This window comes from Triticum dicoccoides, chromosome 1A (assembly GCF_002162155.2).
Source record: "Triticum dicoccoides isolate Atlit2015 ecotype Zavitan chromosome 1A, WEW_v2.0, whole genome shotgun sequence".
Taxonomy (NCBI): Eukaryota; Viridiplantae; Streptophyta; class Magnoliopsida; order Poales; family Poaceae; genus Triticum; species Triticum dicoccoides.
In genome coordinates, this window is record NC_041380.1 from 294,648,969 (window position 1) to 294,670,385 (window position 21,417).

Below are 21,417 nucleotides of genomic sequence, written 5' to 3' on the forward strand. Positions count from 1 at the left end.
GCCGTGCTCCGGTGAAGCGGGAGGAGGGCTCTGGCTGAGCACGCGGCTGACGGAGCCTGGCTCAGGAGTTGCTGCAGCCGCGCGGGCCACTTTTGTTTAACCTTTCCTTTTCCCTGCATTTTGAAAAAAAAGTAGATGGCCCCGCTGGGGCGTGTAATGAATTGCGGTGTTTTATGCCACTATGTTATGCTTGTTATCTTTATGTTATACCGTGTTTTGTGTGTTCAGAATAGACACGGTTTGGGTAACTTAGCTTGGCATGCTCGCGGTAGCTTAGTTTTCTGTCTCGTGAGGGCGCACCCTTTGGCATCTGGCAAAGCTCCCTTCCTGACGACTCAGGAGCCATTGGCCTCAGGAACGTTGTAGAGCTGCAGAGATGTTAGAAAATCTGGCGGGGTGCCTTGTTCTTCCTTGCGCGAGCCCCCAGGAGCCCCCAGGCGTGAGTTAGCTGTGGCTTAGCGCATCGCATCATGCTACCCAAGGGACACGGACTTAGAGTGTGCTCACGCCCACAAGCTCATTTGAGAGCGCCTCGCAAGGATCAAGGAAGCCAAAGCTTTGGAAGCCGAGGCTCTGGGGTGACAGGGCTTCAGTGAAGTATGTTTGCGGCACGGGTGAACCCAGTGCACACACACACCTGCCCAGCCCCTGTGCGCGAGGCGCGCGAGGAGGAGCGACGGGCAACTGCCGCTCCCTTGAGCCAAGACTGAAAGGCAAGAGAGGTAAAAAGGGGAGAATCCAACTTGCCAAGAACACAGGCGAAAAAACGCGAGAACTCCAAATTCCATTAAGAAGTTGCAAACTAGCTATAGAAAGCAAGCAAATGAACAGCCGCATCCGGCACGTAGTCTAGTCTTCTCACCAGCGCGAGGCTAAGTGCTGCCACTAGGACATGGGAGGGAGCCCCCGAGGCCCGAGAGCGGCACTCCGGAGACTCCGGGGCGTGTACAACCCCACTCATTATTACATGAGAGTGTCACGAGTGGAGACCTTCACATGCACGGACCTTGCTTCATGGGTAGAACTTCCGGAGGTGCTAGATGTTCTAGGCGTTCTGGATGGGGATCCCATCCTGCGTCTCTAGGCGTGCGGCGCTAGGCCTGGAGACACGCGAGATCCTGAACGGGTCCTCCCACATGGGTGAAAGCTTATGCAACCCTGATACGTCTCCGTTGTATCTACTTTTCCAAACACTTTTGCCCTTGTTTTGGACACTAACTTGCATGATTTGAATGGAACTAACCTGGACTGACGCAATTACCATGGTGTTATTTATGTGCAGAAACAAACATTCTCGGAATAACCTAAAACTTCACAGAGCAACTTTTTGGAAAATATAAAAAATACCTGCAAAAGATGAAGGCCCGGGGGCCCACCACCTCTCCACAAGGGTGGGGGGCGCGCCTGCCCCCTAGGGCACGCCCCCTACCTCATGGGACCCCTGATGCCTCTCCGACTCCAACTCCAACTCCACATAATGTGTTTCGGGGAGAAAAAACCAGAGAGAAGAATTCATCACGTTTTACGATACAGAGCCGCCGCCAAGCCCTAAAACCTCTTGGGAGGGCTGATCTAGAGTCCGTTCTGGGCCCCGGAGAGGGGAATCCGTCGCCATCGTCATCATCAAAACCATCCTCCATCACCAATTTCATGATGCTCACCGCCGTGCATGAGTAATTCCATCGTAGGCTTGCTAGACGGTGATGGGTTGGATGGGATCTATCATGTAATCGAGTTAGTTTTGTTAGGGTTTGATCCCTAGTATCCACTATGTTTTGAGATTGATGTTGCTATGACTTTGCTATGCTTAATGCTTGTCACTAGGGCCCGAGTGCCATGATTTCAGATATGAACCTATTATGTTTTCATCAATATATGAGTGTTCTTGATCCTATCTTGCAAGTCTATAGTCACCTATTATGTGTTATGATTCGTTAATCCCGAAGTGACAATATTTGGGATACTTACTGGTGATGACCGTAGTTTGAGGAGTTCATGTATTCACGTGTTAATGCTTTGTTCCGGTACTCTATTAAAAGGAGGCCTTAATATCCCTTAGTTTCCGTAAGGACCCCGCTGCCACGGGAGGGTAGGATAAAAGATGTCATGCAAGTTCTTTTCCATAAGCACGTATGACTATATTCGGAATACATGCCTACATTACATTGATGAACTGGAGCTAGTTCTGTGTCACCCTAGGTTATGACTGTTACATGATGAACCGCATCTGGCATAATTCTCCAACATGGATCCATTGCCTATGAGCTTTCCATATATTGTTCTTCGCTTATTTACTTTTCCGTTGCTATAGCTATCATCACTACAAAATACCAAAAACATTACTTTTACTACTGTTACCTTTTGCTATCGTTACCACTACTATCATATTACTTTGCTATTAAATACGTTGCTGCAGATACTAAGTTTCCAGGTGTGGTTGAATTGACAACTCAGCTGCTAATACTTGAGAATATTCTTTGGCTCCCCTTGTGTCGAATCAATAAATTTTGGTTGAATACTTTACCCTCGAAAACTGTTGCGATCCCCTATACTTGTGGGTTATCAAACCCCTCCCTGGAGAGCACCCGCCTCAGGATGAGATCACCTACCTTGAGCGTCCTGGACCGGATGCTACGGCAGTGGTACCGCCGCGGCACCTGCTTGTACGTTGCTGCTCAGAGCACGGCTTGACGGTGATGTTCCTCCCCCAGCACGAGGTCCACCCCCTGCGAGGCGTCCTGGAGTGCCTCGTCGAATGCCAGACCCGCGTGAAGCGATGCCTGACCTCATGAGGGAGAACCACTTCTGCTCTGTAGACGAGGAATAATGGAGTCTCGCCTGTCGGATTGGTCGTGGTGGTGCGGATGGACCATAACACTGACTGGAGCTCATCCAACCAGCCGCAGACCTCGAGATTTTTCCTGAAGGTTCTTGCCTTGAGGCCTCTCAGGACTTCCGCATTTGCGTGGTCGGCCTGGCCGTTTCTCCTGGGGTGTGCCACTGAGGCGTAGCATATCTGCGTTCCAAGGTTAGCGCAATATGTTTTAAAAAGGTTACTAGTGAACTGCGAGCCGTTGTCGGTGATGATGTGATTCGGGACCCCGAACCGGCTCACGAGGCCCTTGGCGAACTTGACTGCCGAGCCGGCTGGGATAGTGCGGACAGCCTCCACCTCCTCCCACTTGGTGAATTTGTCGATGGCGACATAGAGGTAGTGGTAGCCCCCGGGCGCCCGGGGGAACGACCCCCAAGATGTCCAACCCCCAGACTGCAAACGACCATGAGAGTGGGATGGTCTGGAGGCCCTGAGCGGGCTGGTGGATCCGCTTCACATGGAATTGGCATGCTTCACAAGATCTCACTAGCTCGGCGGCATCATTGAGCGTTGTGGGCCAGTAGAACCCGCTGCGGAATGCCTTGCCCACGAGGGTGCGTGATGACGAGTGATGCCCGCAGTCCCCGCCGTGTATGTCGGCTAACATCTCATGTCCCTACTCCCTGGAGACGCATCATAAAGAAACATCATTTGGCCGCTTCCTATAGAGCTCACCGTCCCGGATGCAGTAGGCACTGGCCTGTCGAGCCACACGCTGCGCGTCCTCCTCCTTCTCCGGCAGGGTCCCCTGAAGCAGGTACTGTCGATGTCAAAACCCGCAGATCTCGGGTAGGGGGTCCCAAACTGTGCGTCTAGGATCGATGGTAACAAGAGACAAGGGACACGATGTTTACCTAGGTTCGGGCCCTCTCTATGGAGGTAATACCCTACTTCCTGCTTGATTGATCTTGATGAATATGAGTATTACAAGAGTTGATCTACCACGACATCGTAATGACTAAACCCTAGAAGTCTAGCCTATGCATATGGTAATGAGTATATGTGGTGTCCTTTCCGGACTACCCCCTTCGGTTTATATAGACACCAAGGAGATCTAGGGTTTACATGGAGTCGGTTACATAAGAAGGAGTCTTCGATCACTAAGCTTGCGTTCCACGCCAAGTAGAGTCCAATCCAGACACGGTGCAGTCTTCGGCCTTCATGTCTTCACAGCCCATCAGTCCGGCCCATCGATAACAGGCCGGACGACCAAGGACCCCTTAGTCTAGGACTCCCTCGGTAGCCCCTGAACCTGGCTTTCAAATGATGAGGAGTACGACATGCTGATTGTCTTCGGCATTGTAAGGCAGGTTCCCCTTTTTCCGAACTCCAAGATAGTCTTCGGATGCAATGATAGTACCCTGACCTGTTACGTACACCATACACAACCGCAGAGAGAATATAATATTTGCACAAATCTAATATGCTGACAGCTTTTTTCCAACATGACATCACGTCTGTCCGGTTATAATTTCAAACCATTTTCTTCTGCCATCCCACACATCAAGACGCGGTTGCTATTGGCACGTCTTGTCGAAATAAAGATCGTGCCCCCTTATTACGGGATTCTCATCAATGCGGGCATGGATAACTCAACCGTGCCGTTTATACAGTCCTAGGGAACAGGCGAATCCTAAGGCGAGTCGGGAGGCGTTTAATATTTGCTGCCTTTATAAGGGGATAAGGATTGCCCCTTCCTCTCCTCGTGCTCTCTCTGTCTCCGCCTTTCCTATCTCAAGCTCCAACGCCCAAGTTCTCATCTCCTCTCCACTCAAGCAACCATGTCCGAATCTGGTGGTCAGGGCAAGTGGATGGTCTCCTCCGTCAAGGAGGAGGACATTACTAAGCTCCGGGCGGCCGGATATTTGGCGAAGGAGATCGCCCATCGTCTGCCAGCCGAGGGACAAGTCATCCCCACGCCGGAGCCCACAGAGAGGGTAGTATTCATCCCCCATTTCCTCCGCGGGCTAGGGTTTCCACTCCACCCTTTCGTCCGCGGGCTGATGTACTACTACGGGATAGATTTCCATGATCTGTCCCCGAATTCTTTCCTCAACATCTTGGCATTTATCGTCGTGTGTGAGGCCTTCCTCCGCATCCATCCCCACTTCGGGTTGTGGCTCAAAGTCTTCAATGTGAAGCCGAAGGTGGTGGATGGCCAACACGCGGAGTGCGGAGGGGCCATGGTGAGCAAGCGATCCAACGTCTCCTGGACCAAAGGCACCTTTGTGGAGACAATAAAGGAATGGCAGAAGCAATGGTTCTACATCTTAGAACCTCGCGGCGCCACTTGGGCCGCAGCTGCCGAATTCCGCTCCAGTGCTCCCATGCAACTCACCTCCTGGGTCGAGAAGAGTCCGGACTGGTGTTCACCTGACGAGCTGATAGCGCTGCAGACACGCATTCAAAGCATGGTGACCAAGGACGTCAAGCTCGTTGACGTTATCCAGGTGATGCTAATCCGCCGGATTCTTCCGTGCCAGCGCTGAAGCCGCCCTTTATGGGAGTTTAATTCGAAGAAGCACCAGACCCCGAAAAGGCTCTTCGACACTTCTCATGAAGGGGCCTGGAAGTTGCTCTTTAAGGGCAACGAGAAGCCACCGTCCATGGACTCAGACCGTGGTCACAATTGTAACCGCCCCGCCAATGAGGTATGTTACTTTTGACGTATTCCCAACTTAAATGTTTTGAGGATGATGTCCGAGATCTTAGTATTGCTCTCTCAGGACTGGGTGGAGAGGGCAAAGTGGATCCAGTGTCCGGCTCCGTTGCCCGAAGAACCAGTCATCCCGCGCTTGGTGAGGATGCTGGTACCGACGCCATATACGGCACTAGAGAAGAAGGCTAAGAAGAAAGCCAAGGGGGCCAAGAGTGGCCCCCGTCGCAAGGGCACTTCGGACGCGGCGTCCGAAGACGACGAGGCCCATTCCTCTGTCCCTGAGGACAACGACGAGGAAGAGGAGGAGGAGGAAAACAACCCTCCTACCAACGAGAAGAAGAAGAGGGTGGCCTCGACACATCTAGAGGCGCAAGCGCCCAAAAAGGGTAAGGGTGCCCCAGCGGTTGACACCGCGTGGGACGTCGACAGTAGTCCGGAATGTCACCCCCGTACTAGGCCCCAGGCCGCATCGTAAGTGACATGGCTTATTTATGCGCACATCCAACCCTTTCCTTTTATCATTCTAACATGGTTAATCCACACTATTACAGTCCGACCCGTGACCTTATCCAGCGATCCTCATTTGGAGGTTCGTTGGCTCCGTCGGAGATGGCGAGCATGTCGCCACTGCCTGCTTACTCCCCCGGGGCCAGGGACGACACCGAAGTGTTATACCGGAGGACCGCTCCGAAGGGAGGATCCCAGGACGTTGTTCGGGAGGCGCCACAAGGTGGGACCTCCACTGTCGGACGCATGGGAGAGTCAATCCCCATGGAGACTGGCGAAGAGGGCCGTATCCAGTTCGGCCCTCAGCCGAATAAGATTCCGGAGACCCATGTGGCTCTGAAATCGGGCGAGCAGCCCCCCTTTGAAGGAGGGGGGGGGGGGTGCTTCGCTTCCATCGTGGCTCCTGTCCATCCAAGAGCGCCAGATGACCTGATGGGGGCGCTATGAAGTGCCTCCATCATGGACGAGCATCGTATCCTCATGGGTGCGGTGATCGAGAAGGTTCAGTCCGCCAAGAGCGGACTGAATGAAGCCTGCAGCAGCCTGTTAACAGGTTTCGAGGTAAGAAAAGAGAAAAAACTCGTATAGTCCGTAGCCCCTGAGACGCCGTCCGGTGTTCGGCAAGGAGAACCGGACAGGGGATCGATTCTTAACTATAAGAGGCTGACTGAATATGTATCAATAAGCAGGCGTCCTTATTGGCCACGACCTCGCATGCCGTCGAGGTCTCCGAGCTGAAGCGGAGGCTGGAGCGGACCGAGAACGAGCTCGGCGAGGTTAAGGTTCGGCTCCAGGAGAAGCAAGGTGAGGAATAACTTGCTATATGTTCGGGAAAGGATAAGCGATGTATATTGACAACGGTATTGTGATATGTGTAGAAGTTGCGACCGAGGAGCAAGCTGTCCAGCAGCAAGCCGCCCATAAGAAGCTAAAGGCCCAGGTAAAAGAAGTCCACTAGGAGCTCCAGGATGCGGTGAAAAAATGCGAGGCCTTGGGGCGTGATGCGTCGGTTCGAGGGACCGAACTCGCCAAGGCTCGGCAGAGCATGGAGACCGCACGGAATGAGGCCCGGGCCGCTCGCCAGGAGATCCAGGAGGCCAAGAAGATCACAGCGGGTAAGGCATTTAAGATGCAAAGCAAGTATGCGGAGAAGCAGTACCTTTTACTAACCCGGGTTCGGAGTTCCCCGGGGGCTTTTGCGGATTTTCCACGCAGTGTATCAGACGCTGTGGAGTTCTATCGAGCCGAAGGAGGGGGTTCTTCGGAGAGGTTCTTCTAGTCGCAGTATGCGACACTAGAGCATCCCGTGTCCTTCACCGACCAGCTGAAACAGCTGGTGGAGCTGCATAGGGTGGCCGAACTAGCCATTAAGGATGTGATAATCCGGTTGTGGCCAGCCGAAGCTATGCCTAGTAGCTACTTCGGACTCATGAGGCGGATGGTGAATGCCTGCCCTCGGCTGGACGTTATCAAGCGCTCCGTGTGTGTTGAAGGTGCCCGTATGGCCTTCGCTCGCTGCAAGATGTGGTGGGCGAAGATGAACGCTGTTGAAGTCGCCAGCGGGCTGTCGGAGGGCAAGGAGCACCGCACACCCGAGCAATATTTCGAGGATGTTGTAGAAGGGTCTCGACTTGTAGCGGCGCAATGTTCGCGGGACATTGTATTTGAATAAATGTATTCATGTTGCCTTTGTCTTGTATTATGGGAACAAAGCCAGTTTTTGTAAATTATTTTTATTATGCTTTGAAATGTTTCCTCGTGTGCGGCCGTGTTGTGTCTAATCTGAGGGTTGGCCAGTCGTCGGCTTCTACCCTCATGTAGATAGTACGGAGGTGTTCGGGATGGAATCTAAACAATCTTGATCCAATTACATGGTCCTTGAAGGAGTTGTTTAGCGCAATGAACAAGGCAATCAGACTTTATGGCTTTAACGCCCTCACTTAGCCATAGGAGTTTTATAATAAAGCATGGGCGCAGCCCCTGGTATAATCCATAGTATTGTCAGCATATGATCGGGAAGTGCCGATCTCTCGCGTAACGCGGAAAAAATCTCCAACGATTTGTAACCCTCGAGTAGCTGACCGGCTCTCGCCATATCATGACAGTCAGTTTTCGGCTTTCTCTACTGAGGTGCTTGTCTAGTCAAAGCCAGGGCACAATCGCAGTAGTTCTCCCTTTACTATCCTAGCCGATGGAGCAGAACATAGGGTAGCAAGCACAGGAGCCGGGCAACCCAACTATTGACCAAAGACATGATTCAGAGCCAATGCATATAATGCTAAATTCGGGGTGCCGAACATATATAAGAAGTGTTCGGACTCTGCTGCCGTATTGTGGGGCGACAGGTAGCCCCTGGCGAATATTAAACGTAAAAGAGTGTCGATGCAGCAAATAAGCAGATCGAAATAAAGACGAAGTAAGAAGCAAAAACCACAGGAACTGGGCCATGAACCATTTTTATTATAACTGGATGGGTACGTCAAGGCGTATCTTGTACAGATGGTGCGAGAAGTATCCGGCCATTTAACATGCCGGCATCAATAGGGTGCAGCGTGCGGGCCCTGAGAAATAAGTAAGAATACCGTCAAGAAGAATGTATAAAGATTACCCTACACACCTGTGTTGCTTGCCTCCGTTGTATTTCAGTCCTTCTAAAGGACTTGACATCAGGCCCGCGGAAAAAGCTGCCTAAAACAAGAAGAAGAAGTAAAAGTATGTATGTACGGGATTGGTCCGGCCGAACTGTAGACCCCGGGTTATCTCGTGCCTCCGTCGATATCCATGGAATTTTGAGTGTGTAATTGTGTACGCGTGGTACAAATGCCACTACCTCATTGGGGTTGGGACGGAGGCCGAATTGCTAGTCGAGCTCTTGACGAGACGCGCTGTCCTATTGCAGTGTAGTCCGGACCCTCTTGATGGTGTCCCGGGGCTCGACAGCTGGATTATAATGCTGCTTGAGAAGGCCACTCTGTGCTTCAGCTACTAGGGCGGCGGTCTGCTCCTCTATTCGGAGGGAGCGTTTTGTATTGCCATTGACTGTTATGACACCGCGTGGACCGGGCATCTTGAGCTTGAGATAAGCATAGTGTGGCACTGCATTGAATCTAGCAAACGCGGTTCGTCCGAGCAGTGCGTGGTAGCCGCTGCGGAAGGGGACAATATCGAAGATTAACTCTTTGCTTCAAAAGTTGTCCGGAGAACCGAAGACCACCTCCAGCGTGATTGAGCCCGTGCAGCGGGCCTCTACACCTGGTATGGCTCCTTTAAAGGTAGTCTTTGTGGGTTTGATTCGTGAGGGATTAATGCCCATCTTCTGTACTTTATCCTGGTACAGCAGGTTGAGGTTGCTTCCACCATCCATCAGGACTCTTGTTAGGTGGAATCCGTCAATGATTGGGTCAAGAACCAGTGCGGCTGAACCTCCATGGCTGATACTGGTCGGATGATCTCGTCGATCGAAGGTGATCGGAAATGACGACCATGGGTTGAACTTTGCGGCAACTGGCTCTACCGCGTAGACGTCCCTGAGTGCTCGTTTGCGCTCCTTTCTAGGGATGTGCGTGGCGTATATCATGTTCACCGTTTTGACTTGGGGGGGGGGGGGTTCTTCTGTCCCCCGGTGTTCGTCTGCCAGGGCTCTTCATCCTCGTCCTCACTTTGTGATCCCTTTTCTTTGTTTTCGGCATTTAACTTGCCAGCCTGCTTGAAGACCCAACAATCCCTGTTGGTATGATTGGCTTGCTTATCTGGGGTGCCGTGAATTTGGCACGGACGGTCGAGTATGCGGTCCAGGCTGGAAGGTCGTTTGTTGTTTCTTTTATAGGGTTTCTTCCGTTGGCTGGACTTGGAGCCACTGAATCCGGCGTTGACTGTGGTGTCCTTGGTGTTTTCGCCATTGCTTCTACGTTTGTGTCTATTGCGCCGGAGCTTGCCGGTGCTGTTCTTGGCTTCTGTAGGGCCTGCCTCGCTGGCTGTGTTTTTGCTATGAGCCAGCCAGCTGTCCTCGCCTGCGCAAAAGCGGGTCATGAGTGCCGTAAGGGCTGCCATTGACTTTGGCTTTTCTTGTCTGAGATGGCGTGCTAGCCATTCATCACGGATGCTGTGTTTGAAGGCTGCTAGGGCCTCGGCGTCCGAATAGTCGATGATCTAGTTCTTTTTGGTTAGGAACCTAGTCCAGAATTTTCTGGCCGATTCTCCGGGTTGTTGAACTAAGTGTCTTAGGTCATCGGCATCTGGAGGCCGGACATATGTTCCTTGGAAGTTGTCGAGGAAAGCCTCTTCCAAGTCCTCCCAGCTGCCGATTGAGTTCTCAGGCAGGCTATTTAACCAGTGCCGAGCTGGTCCTTTGAGTTTTAATGGGAGGTATTTGATGGCGTGGAGGTCGTCTCCTCGGGCCATGTGGATGTGGAGAATGAAATCCTCGATCTATACTGCAGGATCGGTTGTGCCGTCGTATGATTTGATATTGACGGGCTTGAACCCCTCGGGCAATTCATGATCCAGTACTTCATCTATGAAGCAGAGCGGGTGTGCGACACCTCTATATCGGGCCGCATCGTGGAAGAGCTTTGAAGGACTCTGTCTGCGGCATTCGGCTCGAGCGTGGTTAGGTTTGTCACGTCCGAATAAGTAGCCGTCGTCGTGCCTCGAGGCACGTCCTCGTGATCAGTAGATCGATCTTGTGTGTCCTGCTCTACTATCCAGGGTCTGTCAGATGTCGTATGTATGACTCCGAACTCTTCCGTCCTTATTTTGATGGGGTGGTGGGCGGTCTGCTGTTCGGCCTAAGTTGCCGCTTTATCTCGACCGTGAGGTGGCCGTTCCGCTGCCCTGTCCCGACCATGTGGTGGTCGATCCGCATTACGCGAGGGAGATATATGCTTCGACGCCTCCTCATCGAATTGAGGTAGCAATCTGTGTTTCGGGTAGCTCTTGGCTGGGCGATTGAGGCCGTATTCCTCGGCTGTCAGGACATCAGTCCATCTGTCGACGAGCAGGTCTTGTTCAGCTTGAAGCTGCTGTTGTTTCTTTTTCAGGCTCCTTGCAGTGGCTATGAGCTGAAGCTGGAAGCACTCCTGCTCGAGAGGGTCATCAGGCACGATGAAGTCTTCGTTGCCAAGGTTTGTCTCCTCGGAGGGCGGACGGTAACTATCATCCTCCGGGTCATCTTCTATGGCCTGTTCGTCAGGGTTGTCTTGCCTGCTGTCGTGTTCCTGTTCGGATGTAGCCCCGGCGGGGTCTTCACTGTTTTTGGTGTCGCCCAGAGTACTATTTTCTCCGGTGCTAGTGTTGTCGTCCTTTGAGCAGCGGGGCTTGGGGTGGTGTTTGGGCCGCCGGCGCTTGGACTGTGTCTCGGAGGTTTTGTTCGCATCCGGCTCTTCTTTGTCGTCGCCAGATCCTTTAGGTGTATCAACCATGTACACGTCGTATGAGGAGGTGGCCGTCCAACGTCCAGTAAATGGCGGGTCTTGGCCTTGCTCCTTGTCGGCATCGTCGTCCATACCGTCGATGTCTTCGGAGCCATAGTCGAGCACGTCGGTTAAATCATCGACGGTGGCTATGAAGTGGGTGGCGGGTGGGAAGCGAAATTCCTCATCATCCGTCTCTAGCTCGAACCGGACATAGTTCGGCTGTGAGTCCTTTTCCAAGGACAATTTCTTTAAAGATTTTAGCATGTCTCCCAAAGGCGAGTGCTAGACCACGTTAGCGGCGCTGAACTCGAAGATCGATAACCGATCTAGTTCGGTGTCCGCGGGTGTACACAGTCCGAAAGTTATAGCCGGAGACGAGTCCGAAGTTCCGTTAAAGTGAATATCGCAGGGCGTAGAGTCCACGTGCGGCTCCAACGCCGCGGACTCTGAGGCCTCGGATGGCTCGATCTGCTTTGGCTCTAAGGTCGTTGCAGCTGCAGGAACCATCTCCTAGGTGTGATCCAATGACAGATTTAAGTCACGTTCATCGGGATAAGGGGGAGCGATCGCCGCGGGCTCAAGTCCCTCGAAGATCAAGTCTCCACGGATATCTGCGGCGTAGTTTAAGCTTCCGAATCCGACCTGATGGCCAGGGGCGTAGCTGTCGATCTACTCCAGATGGCCAAGCGAGTTGGCCCGCAGTACGAAGCCGCCAAATACAAGGATATGTCCGGGGAGGAAGATTCCTCCTCGGGCAGTGTCGTTATTGACGATTAAGGGGGCCATCGAACCTTTTGTCGACGACACAGTGGAACTCTCAATGAAAGCACCAATGTCGCTGTCAAAACCGGTGGATCTCGGGTAGGGGGTCCCGAACTGTGTGTCTAGGATCGATGGTAACAGGAGGCAGGGGACACGATGTTTACCCAGGTTCGGGCCCTCTCTATGGAGGTAATGCCTACTTCCTTCTTGATTGATCTTGATGAATATGAGTATTACAAGAGTTGATCTACCACAAGATCGTAATGACTAAACCCTAGAACTCTAGCCTATGCATATGGTAATGAGTATATGTGGTGTCCTTTCCGGACTATCCCCTTCGGTTTATATAGACACCGAGGGGATCTAGGGTTTACATGGAGTCGGTTACATAAGAAGGAATCTTCGGTCGCCAAGCTTGCCTTCCACGCTAAGTAGAGTCCAATCCGGACACGGTGCAGTCTTCGGTCTTCATGTCTTCACAGCTCATCAGTCCGGCCCATGGATAACAGGCCGGACGCCCGAGGACCCCTTAGACCAGGACTCCCTCAGGTACGCCTTGAACTCTTCGGTCCAGCACCCCTCCTGAGGCTCGAGCTCAAGGAGTAGGGAGCTGCTCCCGAGGTCGGGCCGCAAGCGGGGGCTCCCGAGAGGGGTGCCGGTGGGAGCTCCTCCTGAGGCGGTTTTGGTTCCGCGGTAGGAGGGGCCGCTGATGGTTTGAAGAGCAGCTCCTCGAAGACGCTAGGCTCCTAGGGCAAGTGAGGGAGTCCCGGATTAGGGGGTCCTTAGATGGTCGGGCTATGCGACATGGGCCGGACTGGTGGGCCATGAAGATAGAAGATAGAAGGCCTTCCCCCGTGTCCGGGTGGGACTCTCCTTAGCGTGGATGGCAAGCTTGGCATTGGGATGTGAAGATTCCTTTCTCTGTAAACCGACTCTGTACAACCCTAGGCTCCTCCAGTAACTATATAAACTGGAGGGTTTAGTCCACAGGGGCAATCGTAATCATATAGGCTAGATATCTAGGGTTTAGCCATTACGATCTCGAGGTAGATCAATCTTGTAACCCCTATACTCATCAAAGTCAATCAAGTAGGAAGTAGGGTATTACCTCCATCGAGAGGGCCTGAACCTGGGTAAACAACACGTCTCCTGCCTCCTGTTACCTTCAATCCTCAGACGCATAGTTCGGAATCCCCCACCCGAGATCGGCCGGTTTTGACACCGACATTGGTGCTTTCATTGGGAGTTCCTTTGTGTTGTCAATAGAAGGATCGATGGCTCGCCTTGTCGTCAATGACGAAATCACCTCTAGAAGGGCCCTAGCTCCTGGGAAGATCCTCCAGCTCGGCAGTTTCACTATGGGTGCCCGCACGGCCATTAAGCCCAAGGCGGTCTCTCAGATCACCAAAAACCATCTCCGCATCGTCCCCGAAAATGTCGATAGGATGGATCCGACAGATATCTCGTCTTTAAATGAACTGCTAGATCGCACCGCCGCCCTAGGGGTCGCGACAGACTATGATCTGAGTGGTCTTAAACCTGATTAGAGGGAAATCAGATCCCCACCTGTCACCCACATGGTGAAAATTGTGGAAGAGCAAGTTGAGGATACATCTCCTCCTATGCTAAGAACAAACTATGTTCGGATCTCCGAGCCCTGCGATCTGGATACCCATCTTCGGGAAGAGATCTTTCATCCTCCGAACATAGAGCCGGGTGTTGAGCCTAAAAGTATGGCACCACGGCTCAGAGCAACTGGTTTACCCTGCATTGCCAGCCCAGAGATCAAGTCTTCTGGCAATACACAACAACATGGTACAGAAACAACCACTTTATTGATGCTAGCGGATTACATAAGTCTGATATTACATCGAGATACGAGGCCAAGCGGCACACTCAGTGCGGCTGAATAGTATGTACATTATTTAATGAACATGACGAGGGCCTCTATTCACACGAACTACGCGGCAGCGGAAGAACGACGAAATGGGAACTCCATAGCACATGGACACCGATGTGGACACGGCCTAGACGTGAGATGCGCTCCGATGCGAACCGACTTGCCTGAAAGCTGGCATGACACGCCAGGTTAGTACATTGAATGTACTTGCAAGCTCACAACAAACATAAACACAATGACAAACAATATCATGACAATTAATCAGGTTAATGCCATACAAGAAATACTAGTAATGTGGTGAAATCAACATGTGCACCGAGTCTCGCGGACTCGCTTACCAAACGAGTTACCTCGTAACCAAACGGTGACCATACCTGGGTCACAACTGAAACCAGTCACTCATGATGCAACTCATGAGTTCATGAATCATCATGAAACCAGTGCCAACAACAATTATTTAGGGTGCAAGATTAATGATAAAAGTTTATCCATGGTGTGACTTACTTCCGAGCTGTGCCCATAACCGAGGACGCGTCTATCGATAGATTAAATACACTATGCAGAGGTAGCACACTTTACCCACACCACGGAACCCATGGCCTCGCACTCCCATTCGGGTGGACCAACGACGTTCCGACGAAACCCTCTCCTTGTCATGACACTCTCCCAGCCACTCCGACCAACTCCCTCTCAGGGCTAGGTCTTGGGTGGCCCCGTGCCTACCAAAGGCACCAACGACCACCGTCGTGGCAAAAATGGTCCCAAACGGGGACAAGGTACCATAAAAACAAAACGAGCACACAAGGTTATGTCTGCTTATAGGGCCAGGGTATGCATGCCCATAACCTTCCCTCGCGGGAGGTGATACATCTCCGTCGTATCTACTTTTCCAAACACTTTTTGCCCTTGTTTTGGACTCTAACTTGCATGATTTGAATGGAACTAACCCGGACTGACGCTGTTTTTAGCAAAATTGCCATGGTATTATTTATGTGCAGAAACAAAAGTTCTCGGAATGACCTGAAACTCCACGGAGCGTCTTTTTGGAAATAATAAAAAATACTGGCAAAAGATCAAGACCAGGGGCCCACACCCTAGCCACAAGGGTGGGGGGCGCGCCCCTACCTCGTGCCCCCCTGGAGCTCCTCCGACCTCAACTCCAACTCTATATATTCACTTTCGGGGAGAAAAAAATAGAGGAGAAGGACTCATCGCGTTTTACGATACGGAGCCGCCGCTAAGCCCAAAAACCTCTCGGGAGGGCTGATCCGGAGTCCGTTCGGGGCTCCAGAGAGGGGAATCCATCGCCATCGTCATCATCAACCATCCTCCATCACCAATTTCATGATGCTCACCGTCGTGCGTGAGTAATTCCATCATAGGCTTGCTAGACGGTGATGGGTTGGATGAGATTTATCATGTAATCGAGTTAGTTTTGTTAGGGTTTGATCCCTAGTATCCACTATGTTCTGAGATTGATGTTGCTATGACTTTGCTATGCTTAATGCTTGTCACTAGGGCCCGAGTGCCATGATTTCAGATCTGAACCTATTATGTTTTCATGAATATATGTGAGTTCTCGATCCTATATTGCAAGCCTATAGTCACCTACTATGTGTTATGATCCGGCAACCCCGAAGTGACAATAATCGGGACCACTCCCGGTGATGACCGTAGTTTGAGGAGTTCATCTATTCACTATGTGTTAATGCTTTGGTCCGGTACTCTATTAAAAGGAGGCCTTAATATCCCTTAGTTTCCGCTAGGACCCCGCTGCCACGGGAGGGTAGGACAAAAGATGTCATGCAAGTTCTTTTCCATAAGCACGTATGACTATATTCGGAATACATGCCTACATTACATTGATGAATTGGAGCTAGTTCTGTGCCACCCTAGGTTATGACTGTTACACGATGAACCGCATCCGGCATAATTCTCTATCACTGCTCCATTGCCTACGAGCTTTCCATATATTGTTCTTTGCTTATTTACTTTTTCGTTGCTATTGTTACACTACAAAATATCAAAAACATTACTTTTGTTATGATTACCTTTTGCTACCGTTACCATTACTATCATATTACTTTGCTACTAAATACTTTGCAGCCGATATTAAGTTTCCAAGTGTGGTTGAATTGACAACTTAGCTGCTAATACTTGAGAATATTCTTCGGCTCCCCTTGTGTCGAATCAATAAATTTGGGTTGAATACTCTACCCTCAAAAACTGTTGCGATCCCCTATACTTGTGGGTTATCAAGACTATTTTCTGGCGTCGTTGCCGGGGAGCATAGCTCTATTCTTTGAGTCACTTGGGATTTATATCTGCTTATCATTATGAAGAACTTGAAAGATCCAAGAACCAAGATTTATCCCTCAACTACGAGGGGAGGTAAGGAACTGCCATCTAGCTCTGCACTTGATTCACCTTCTGTTTTGAGTAAGCTTGCGACACCTAAACATGCTTCTGCTATTCATTCTGATATGTCGCATGTTATTGATGATGCCACTTTTGCTATGCATGATACTTATGATGAAACTACTTCTATGCTTGATACTACTATGCCACTTGGTGAATTTCTTGATGAACAACTTGCTAGGGTTAGAGAGAATGAAATTATTGAAACTGATAATATTGATGAAAGTGATGATGAATACTCTCCCCCTAATAAATATGAATTGCCTGTTGTTCCTGAGGGTTATGTTATGGATGAAGAAGCTACTAGAGCTATTTTAGCTTGCAATGATAGATATGATCTAAAGAGGTTATTAGCTAAATGGAAGCAGCAGTCCCTTAATGCTAGAATGAAACCTGACCCTGCTTTTGCTGCTTCACCTATCTATGTCACTGATAAGGATTATGAATTCTCTGTTGATCCTGATATAATTACTTTGGTTGAATCTGATCCTTTTTATGGCTTTGGATCTGAAACTGTTGTGGCACATCTTACTAAATTAAATGATATAGCCACCCTGTTCACTAACGATGAGAGAACTCGCTACTTTTATATCCTCAAAATATTTCCGTTCTCATTAAATGGTGATGCTAAGATATGGTTTAATTCTCTTGATCCTGGTTGTGTGTGTAGTCCTAGGATATGATTTATTACTTCTCTGCTAAATATTTCCCTGCTCATAAGAAACAAGCTGCCTTAAGGGATATATATAATTTTGTGCAAATTGAAGAAGAGAGTCTCCCACAAGCTTGGGGGAGGCTTCTCCAATTACTTAATGCTTTGCCTGATCATCCTCTTAAGAAAAATGAAATACTTGATATCTTTTATAATGGAGTAACCGATGCTTCCAGAGATTACCTGGATAGTTGTGCTGGTTCTGTTTTCAGGGAAAGAACACCGGATGAAGCTGAAATTCTATTAAACAATATGTTGACAAATGAAAATAATTGGATACTTCCTGAGCCAACTCCTGAGCCTATTCCTAAACCAACTCCGAAGAAAACAGGTGTTCTATTTCTCAGTCCTGAAGATATGCAAGAGGCAAAGAAATCCATGAAAGAAAAGGGTATTAAAGCTGAAGATGTTAAGAATTTACCTCCTATTGAAGAAATACATGGTCTTAATTTACCGCCTGTCGAAGAAATGCATAATTTTAATTCATCTCTTATTGAAGAAATACATGGTCTTGATAACCCGACACAGGTAGTAAAGGTAAATTCTCTCTATAGATATGATAAAGTTGAAATCCCATTTACTAAGTTTGCTAGCCCATGCTTAAATGAGTTTGATAAATTTATGGTTAAGCAAGAAGACTTCAATGCTTATTTTGGTAGAGAATTAAAGCGCAGTGCTGATATGCTTGAACACTTGGGTGATTATATGGCTAATGTCAAAGGTGAACTTAAACTTATTAGTAAACATGCTTCTATGGTTACCACTCAAGTAGAACAAGTACTTAAAGCTCAAAATGATTTGCTCAATGAATTGAATAGTAAGAATAACGATTTTGCTGTTAGAGTGGCTACTAGAACTGGTAAAATGACTCAGGAACCTTTGTATCCTGAAGGCCACCCTAAGAGAATTGAGCAAGATTCTCAGAGAAATAATATAGATGCACCTAGTCCTTCTAAAAGGAAGAAAAAGAAGAATGATAGGACTTTGCATGCTTCTAGTGAACCTATTGCTGAAACACCTGAGAATCCAAATGATATTTCTATTTCTCATGCTGAAACACAATCTGGTAATGAACATGAAACTAGTGATAATGTTAATGATAATGTTCATGTTGGTGCTCAACCTAGCAATGATAATGATATATAAATTGAACCTGTTGTTGATCTTGATAACCCACAATCAAAGAATCAACGTTATGATAAGAGAGACTTTATTGCTAGGAAACATGGTAAAGAAAGAGAACCATGGGTTCAGAAACCCATGCCTTTTCCCCCCAAACCATCCAAGAAAAAGGATGATGAGGATTTTGAGCGCTTTGTTGAAATGATTAGACCTATCTTTTTGCGTATGCGTTTGACTGATATGCTTAAAATGAATCCTTATGCTAAGTACATGAAAGATATTGTTACTAATAAAAGAAAGATACCAAAAGTTGTAATTTCCACCATGCTTGCTAATTACACTTTTAAAGGTGGAATACCAAAGAAACTTGGAGATCCAGGAGTACCCACTATACCATGCTCCATTAAAATAAACTATGTTAAAACTGCTTTATGTGATCTTGGAGCCGGTGTTAGTGTTATGCATGTCTCTTTATATCGTAGACTTGATTTGAATAAGTTGACACCTACTGAAATATCTTTGCAAATGGCTGATAAATCAACTGCTATACCTGTCGGTATTTGTGAGGATGTGCCTGTTGTGGTTGCAAATGTTACTATTTTAACGGACTTTGTTATTCTTGATATTCCCGAGGACGATAGTATGTCTATTATTCTTGGAAGACCCTTTTTGAATACTGCAGGGGCTGTTATTGATTGCAACAAAGGCAATGTCACTTTTCATGTTAATGGTAATGAGCACACGATACACTTTCCGAGGAAACAACCTCAAGTCCACAGTATCAATTCTATTGGAAAAATTCCATCGATTATTTTTGGAGGTTTTGAATTTCCTCTTCCTACTGTCAAGAAGAAATATGATATTTTTATTGTTGGGGATGTGCATATCCCCATTGAGGTAACCTAGTGTTATTTGAAAATTCTCCGGTTCCATGTTATTCGGAATGAGTTTGTTAACAAGACTTGATCAACCTTGTTAATGGATTCCTTTTGATGATCATGAGATGGATGAATTTAGAAAACACAACTCTCTGTACCCTCCTTATACTTTTTGTTATTTATATAAAATAAAATAAAAATAGTATTTTCTGTCTGTTATCTGAATTATCCGTGCAATATAAAAATACCCCAAAAATAAAAATTCTCCAAATGCCCTGAAATTTAAATATGATTTTTCTGGAATATTTGAGAATATTTGGCACTGAGAACACAGTAGGGGGCATCCACCTGGCCACAAGGGTGGAGGGCGCGCCCCCTGCCTCGTGGGCCCATGGTGGCCCTCCTCCACTTATTCCTGCACCCACACACTCCTTCTTCCTCCCACAAACACCATTATCCAGCTCAAGCACAAGTTCTAGCTCATTTTACTGCAATTTTCGATCTCCTTTCTCAAAGCACCTCTCACAAAACTGCTTTGGGGGATTGTTCCTTGGTATGTGACTCCTCCATTGGTCCAATTAGTTTTTGTTCTAGTGCTTTATTCATTGCATATTTTTGCTGCTTAGGTGACCCTGTTCTTGAGCTTGCATGTCAAATTTATATGGTTCCAAGTGGTTTTGATGCATGATATAGGCTCTAGGCACTTGTAGGAGTAGTTGCTATCAATTTTGTTGAGTTTGGTTCACTTTTATTTTGAAGTTACTAAAAATTTCAGAATTTTTCAGAAAATAATGAAGAGATTTTTTAGGGGCTCATCGAGCCGAAGCTTGAAGTAAAAGCAAAAGGAAGAAGCAAAGAAGCCCAAATATAATCTGCCTCGCATCACGGAGGTTCGGCCGTGTGAATGGCCTTGTGATGATTTCTTGAGAGCAGCCGGGATTTATGATGATTTCTATGAATTGGCTGAGAATGCAGGACTCACCACCTTCCTCCACAACCAGCGCGAACAGTATCTCTTACTCACCAATATCTTTGTGCAAAACTTTCATTTCCATGCTAGGAGCTCACCACCTATGGTGGAGTTTTATTTATATGATGAGCATAAGGAGATGTCACTTCATGATTTTTGTCGGGTTTGTTTGATCCCTTTCGAGGGCATCATAGAAGAACCACATCGCGGCGATGTGGATGGGTTTATTGACACCATCACTATAGGGGAAACGAGGAAGGTTTCCGATGCACGAACTACTAGCATACACTTTCCTGTTCTATGTTACTTTGCTATATTTGCTAGTAGATGCTTGATTGGGTGCGAAAACTGTGGAAACCTGAGTGCCCCTGATATTGTTATTTTGTGCCATGCCTTATTTCATGATGATACATTCAGCATGGGTGCTATTATTGCAAAGCGGTTAAATCTTAACCGTACTAAGGGCCCCGTCTTTGGAGGCATCTTCGCCTCGCGCCTAGCTGCACATTTTAACATGCCTATTAGGCATTATGAGAAGGAAGAAAAATTGCTGCCTCTTGTTTATTTAGATTATAAGAGTATGGTAGCACATGATTTTATTATTAAGAATAGGGGAGATGAGCTCAAATATAAATTGTTCTTTGATAAACATCATCCTGAGACTATTACCCTGCCTGCTCCTTCCTTGTTTGATTTATCTGCAGGCAAGTACCTTGTTCCGTTGGAGGCTATTCACGCCTACCGGAACCCTACATCAGCCACAGAGCCAGAGTCGGAACCACAAGTTGATCCTCCACGACAGTCTAATTACCAGTGGGATCCGGAGATGATTGCCAACCAGTGGCAATCATAGTCTTCTTCTTCGCAGTACGACCCCAACTATTACTATGGATATACGCCAGGCCAACCATGGCCATCGACCAACTTAGGCCAAAAGCCTAAGCTTGGGGGAGTACGTATTTCTCACCGACATTACATTTATGTTCACACACTCATTGCTAGATGTCGGTGCTCATACTTTTTCGTTGTATCATCCATAGTAGTTTATTTTCTCTTTTTATGCTTTCTTCTTGTGTGTTTGATAAACCTTAAGAAAAACCAAAAAACTTAGTTGTAGCTTTTAATTAGTTTACCTTCCATGCTTGTAGTAGTAATTAAAAAGAAAACCCAAAAAGATTTCCTGTTCTTCTTTTGCTTGTT